Source organism: Phoenix dactylifera, unplaced genomic scaffold, assembly GCF_009389715.1.
Source record: "Phoenix dactylifera cultivar Barhee BC4 unplaced genomic scaffold, palm_55x_up_171113_PBpolish2nd_filt_p 001509F, whole genome shotgun sequence".
Taxonomy (NCBI): Eukaryota; Viridiplantae; Streptophyta; class Magnoliopsida; order Arecales; family Arecaceae; genus Phoenix; species Phoenix dactylifera.
Window position 1 is genome coordinate 25,050 of NW_024068819.1, and position 6,000 is coordinate 31,049.

Genomic DNA, 6,000 nt, shown 5'->3' on the forward strand with positions numbered 1-6,000 from the left:
AGCGTCGTTTATTTTATACAAACCCGACGCTTAAAAGCGTCGGCGTACTTCAACCGACGCTTCCCACCGTATTGTGTTGGACTATGCCGATGCTTTTAAGCGTCGTTCATTTTATACAAACCCGACGCTTAAAAGCGTCGGCGTACTTCAACCCACGCTTCCCACCGTATTACATGAATTGGACTATGCCGACGCTTAAAAGCGTCGGTTTAGGCTACTTGAGCGACGCAATAAAGCGTCGTTAAACATCAAAAATATGGGTTGCGAACTTCTGGTAGTTGTGAACTTGAGGTTTGCTTTCTCTGTCTCGTTGCATGGCAGTTCTTCTTGCAGTCCTCCAGACAGGTGGGCATGCTGTATTTTCATCCAGACCAAAAAGATTTCTAGAAACAAGTGGATCAGTGGAACCATCTTCTAGCTGCTTTCAGAACAGAGGAATATCTTCGATTACCATACCCAGTCAATTCTGCAAAATACCAGCACAAGGGATAGAATGGAAACTGTGTTGGAGTTAACTTGGAATTACCAATAAATACAAGAAATCAACCAGTTCTTTAAGTAGGTAGTCTGGCATATGGGTAAAAAGTTCAAATCCATGCCAATTCATACACAAAAACATGCATCATCACCCAAGTTGTGATGATTTTTCTTTTAAAAATGGGAAGATTTTGTCTCACAAGTAAATATAGATAGCACTGAAGGAAAATGATTTGTGATTTCAGTCTCAAGAGTTTATTATCAAACGTGGCTTTCCAAGCCTAGCAGTTCATCTGGGCTATAAAACTTTGCAAGACAACCAACTACCTGGCGCAAGTTGCCTTCTCCCAGGTCTATCTCCTCAACCAATAAACTATAGAATGGACTAAAAGCTATGAAGTTCTTCTAAAAATTTAAGGTAGATGCCTTGAAAGAAACAGAACTACCTGTCAGCAGATGGATGCTTCCATGCCTTGCAAATAACACCGACATGTATATTAAGAATAGTAATGCTGCATTCTGCTTCCTTCTCTGCAGACTCTTTTTCTAAAGCTTTTTTTTCTCTCATTGGTTTTATTACTTTTTGTTGATGACTCAGTAGCTTTATCATTCTTGAAATTTTCAATTAACCAACTAATGATGTCGCCAACTGAACAGAAACAATTGTAAAAATGAAAAGAAGGTTATGACAAAGGCAAATAAGCAAAACAATGTAGAAATAGCAAAAGATATCACATTATGTAATCTTTGGAGATGACTTTGCATTTCTGTTTTATAAGCTTTTATATGCTTAACACCGGCAGCAAAAGCACAACATTATCAACAAGGAAAGATATGGAGGCATTACACAGTAACAAAATTATGTCATGAGCACACCTGAACCAAATGGCCCATGAGCACATAGTAGCTGATGGACAGCACTCCATTAAGGTAAATAAGCTAAACAAAAGGCGTATCGGCATTATTTAGGGCGCAGATTACCTCAGCAGCACCTTTCTTTAGATCAATATTTCCTCCAGGCTTGTCTGCATTCTTACATAAATTACATGAATCAACATAAATTACATAAATTACATAAATTACACTAGTCATCAGATCGCACTATTTCTCCAAATCAACATAAATTACATGGTTCATAGATATATTATATAAAGTATCATTTGGTTGAAAAGACATAGTTTGCCAAGAAGCACATCCATCATGGAGGCTAGACATGGAAAAGCAAGCACGTGTTACCTTAAAAACTAAGATTTACCAACAATCAGTGCAGCGGTAGCTCTGTTCCACTGCTTCCAACACTAATTATAACAAGGTATGCATTTCTACACCACTGGGATTAGTAAGATAGAACAAGAAGTTCAGTACAGATGACACAAAACATTTAGTCTACGAATACATAAACCATCAAAGTAGCTTCCAAAAATTCCTGTGGCTTACTTCCACAGCTTACTTCCACTGCAACACCCCCCATGCTTACTTCCACAGCTTAACAGACTTGTCATGGCTAGCAGAGGCCACCATTCCTGTGGCTTGTGACTGTGCCAATGCTGCAATAAGACCTTCGTGTGCCTGGACCGTCATGGTTTGGTTCTCTATCACATTCCACAGCTCCAAAGACTGCAAGAATTGAAAGAATACAGAACAAAAATTAGCAAAAGCACACAATCAAGTAAAATGCAAACGATCAAGATTGCTGGCCAGCAAAATAGAACCACAAGAATGATCTATCAGGTTTCTCATGTATGACAAGTAGCCCTGCTAACCATCGAAGAAGAAGAAGAAGAGGAAGAAAAGCAAAATCTACAGTTTACTTTCATGAAGAAGATGTATTCCAGTTACCTCATCTAGATCGTGGGAGTCAAGTCGTCCAGCCGGACTGCCTGTCCTGAAACCATGTTCCTGTCAAGTCAATATAGAACATACTAATTAAAGTCCTTTCCAAGATCTATACCCGATCATACTGCAACAACCGCCGCTGTTTTTTTAGTACCAAAAGCCTGCCCAATATTTTCAATAACTGCGGCTCCCAGTCCAACATGTAAAGCAGAAGAAAGCATACCTTCCTTCCGGCCGAGCAAACAGTAGGATTACCCAATACAAATTGTTCCCATTATCTAAAGTTTCAGAGAATGAAATCAAAGTTTACCCAGCAAATATTTGCATGTTGCCAGTGAATCATGCACAAGAAAGGATGACCATCTTACTGTTCAATTATGAAGCACCATGGTTACAATTCCAAACATTATAGCAACATCTCTATCATTCTTGAATCACACATAAGTTTAGCCTGCATCTATAATACAGATTCCTCCACAAATGCAGCATCGAGAGCTGTGTACAGAGACATGTACAGACTCAATGATACTGGACTTGGGTCCCAAATAATTATTGCATCCTTTTACATACTTGGGAGTCAGAACTCCCTATCTGGGAAGAGAATGGGAGCAATTAGAGACCAGATGTAGAGAGCTGCTGTGGCCCACCCAGTCACAATCCTGACCCACACAGAGGGCCACCCAACATCAACAAGCTTACCACTTTCACCAACGGACGTGGACCAGCCAGTAAGAAGCATAGCCGAGTACATGCTGGCAAGGGAGAAAATGAGGTGGAAGAAGGAATATGAATAGGAGACAGGCTTAGCCTCATCCTTCTTCCTGTCTTCCTGCTCCTCTACCTTGTCAAAAGGAAGCAAAGGCCTCTCAGAACCTACACCAGGTGGAACACAGGAAACATCGAGCACATGTCAAAGGCCATCTAGAAAACTGAAGTCAATCAGTGAAGTAGGTTTACAAATCAAAGATTGAATACAGACTGGCACATACACTAACCTCGATCATTACATGAATCACCTTCATTTACCACAACAGTACCATGTAAACCATATAAGAAAGTTGTATTGCAATCAGAAAATGCCAGTTTGCAAAGTGATCATAAAGCAAATTAAACAAAATTAACCACCTAAAATATGGCATACAACTTAAATTTCTATAACTAACAAATGCATGTTTTTTAGCTGGATGATGCCAATTCAATACTTCAATTGATCAAGCAATAGTAAGTATCAAAAAAAAAAAATTTAAAATAATCTAAAAACATTCATCTCAAAATCGTAAGTACACAATCTACGATGTATCAAGAGTCGACGGCATCATCATCTCTACGAGTAGATGAAGTATCAGCAACCTACAAGAAAAAAAATACTTTAGAAACTAAAAATACGAAAGTCATCACGCTCATACAAGAATACATTATAATTATATAAAATATTCAAATATATTTAGTTATGTACCGGAGGAGCAAATCTCTGCAAAAAAGATGAAATATGGTCAAGCTGATCCTGCAAAGATTGTATCTTCAACTCTTGGCTCTGCTTCAACTCCGCCATATCAGTCATATGACTCTGCCTCATCTCCTCTATCCTTGTCTCATATGACTGCTTTATCTGTGCCATCTCTGTCTTCAAACTATAAATCTCTGCAGTGCTAGTACCTTGTCTGGCATCTTGGGTATATCGGCTCACTGCAGACAGCTGAGTGGGGGTAACTCCGATACCGTAACCCCTCACGCGACCATAACGTTCTGGGCCCATCAATTCTGCATAGACCTGAGCCTCGACGCGACTGGCCGCGTCGGATGATGATGACTCTCCGACGCGCTCTAAAATGAGATTTGTAGCTCTTTCCTATATCTCTCTCAAAAAAATAAACAGTCACATTAATAATTTAAAGGAAGTAAAATTAATAAAATAATTATGATCAAATAAAAAATGAATACATACAACTATATCTCTCGACTCGTCCCGGACAAAGCTGCCATCTCGGTGAGTGTGGGTCATCTTATAAAACTCTACCTCACCAGGCTCCCTTCCATGCTCTACTATCTACACATACGGAAAGTATATTGCCAAACTATATATCATGATACGTGCTATATGTTAGTAGAGTTTCAAATAGTTTCAAACAAACTTACGAATTCATTTCTACGTCTCGCATAACTCTTCGAGCCTGAAGTATGAGGAACTGCTTGAGATGCTCGTGCAGCTTTGCCAATATTAGAATATGTCTGCCAAAATAAAAGCACACAGTATAATATTATTCAATGTATATATTTGCAATCTATATTAATAATAAATATAATATAAAATATTGAAACAATATACGTGACCTGTCCTTTTTCAGAAAACCAGTAGTGAACAAGCTCCCTCCACTGCTGAGGGTATACATCAGGAGGAGTCACACGAGCAACCTCCTCCTCTGTCATACCCTCATGCTTGAAGTCCGTCTTCAATTTTGCTTTATATTCTTTCCATTTGCGGTTGAGGGACTTTAGCACCCAATCATGGCTCTCTGGAGGGAGTACAAACTTACCCTACAACAAGATACAGAATGTTATAATAATATAGAACCTCAAAAGTAATATTATGGTAGTAAGCAAATTAACACACAGGAGGGGTCAAATTAAAAAGAACAAATTCAATTCATTACCTGTATAAGTCTAAGAAGCTCAACCTTATACGAAGGAAGCATGTCATTCCACTTCGTATAGTTGAGCGGACACAGCTGACCCTTGCGTGCAACCGATCCTAAAAAGCTTGATAGAAGACTTCCAGCTCTATTGATGGGCTGCCCCAATTCGTTGCATCGGATGATGATCTTCTCACCCGGAGGAAGCTTCCACACATCCTTTGCTTGAGTGGGTCCCCGTCTCGTCCTCACCGTCCCTTGTCCATCTATTAAAATTAAAAGTCTTAAAAAGTTGAAGACAAATATGAACATAAAATTTGAACTTTAAATCGAATTACCCTGGATCCGGAGCTCATCCTCCGGACAATCAGCAGGAGGCTCGTGCTGAGATCCTGACTCGTGCTGCTGGTGCTCACATGGCTGCTGGGACTGCAGGGACTGCTCAGAAGTAGATCCCACCTGAGAATGATGGAACTCCACATCTCTAAATCGTCTCCCTCGGGGCATATTGTTACCTGGTATGCACAAAAAAGAATCAATATTTGGTTAAATAATAAATTTATACTAAATAAAGGGCTAATAAAAGAGAATATAATATTTGGTTAAATGATAAATTTTACTTACCATTATGAAACTACATTCTCATTCAACATCCATCCTAATCAAACTCCTTGGCGCATTTACTTCATCAGTTGGCTCATGCCAAATTCAAGTTGCATGCTTGTTTGATGCTGTTGGACGCATACAGAAAGTTTCACAGGATCACAAAGTTGTGCTGGTTTTCCTAGTGCCCATTTTGCAAGGCTAGGCTTGCATTAGGCCACTCCTAAACCAAGCTTGGCTAGTTCAAACTATTTGGTGAAGTTGGCCAGGCTTTCATGACTGAAGTTTGTCCATCTTGTAAATTTAGCTTTTAGAACTTACAGACTGAGTATGTGACTAATCTAAACAAATCAGTTCATTGACTGGCAGCACATACATCACAAGATAAGTGCTGACAAAATCAGACTCCTCTAATGAAAGCCTAAGATTTGTATTTGTACTCTGAGTCTGTAAT

General features: G+C 39.3%; 1 long non-coding RNA gene across 1 annotated transcript; it reads right to left on the minus strand.

Annotated features, from left to right (window-relative positions):
- Nucleotides 1-1,685: 1,685 nt before the first annotated feature.
- Nucleotides 1,686-2,876, minus strand: LOC120108709. Its single transcript, XR_005509951.1, has 2 exons — nt 2,317-2,876; nt 1,686-2,094 (listed from the first exon to the last, which is right to left on the minus strand). It is a non-coding gene; the product is annotated as an uncharacterized LOC120108709 (long non-coding RNA).
- Nucleotides 2,877-6,000: the final 3,124 nt, after the last annotated feature.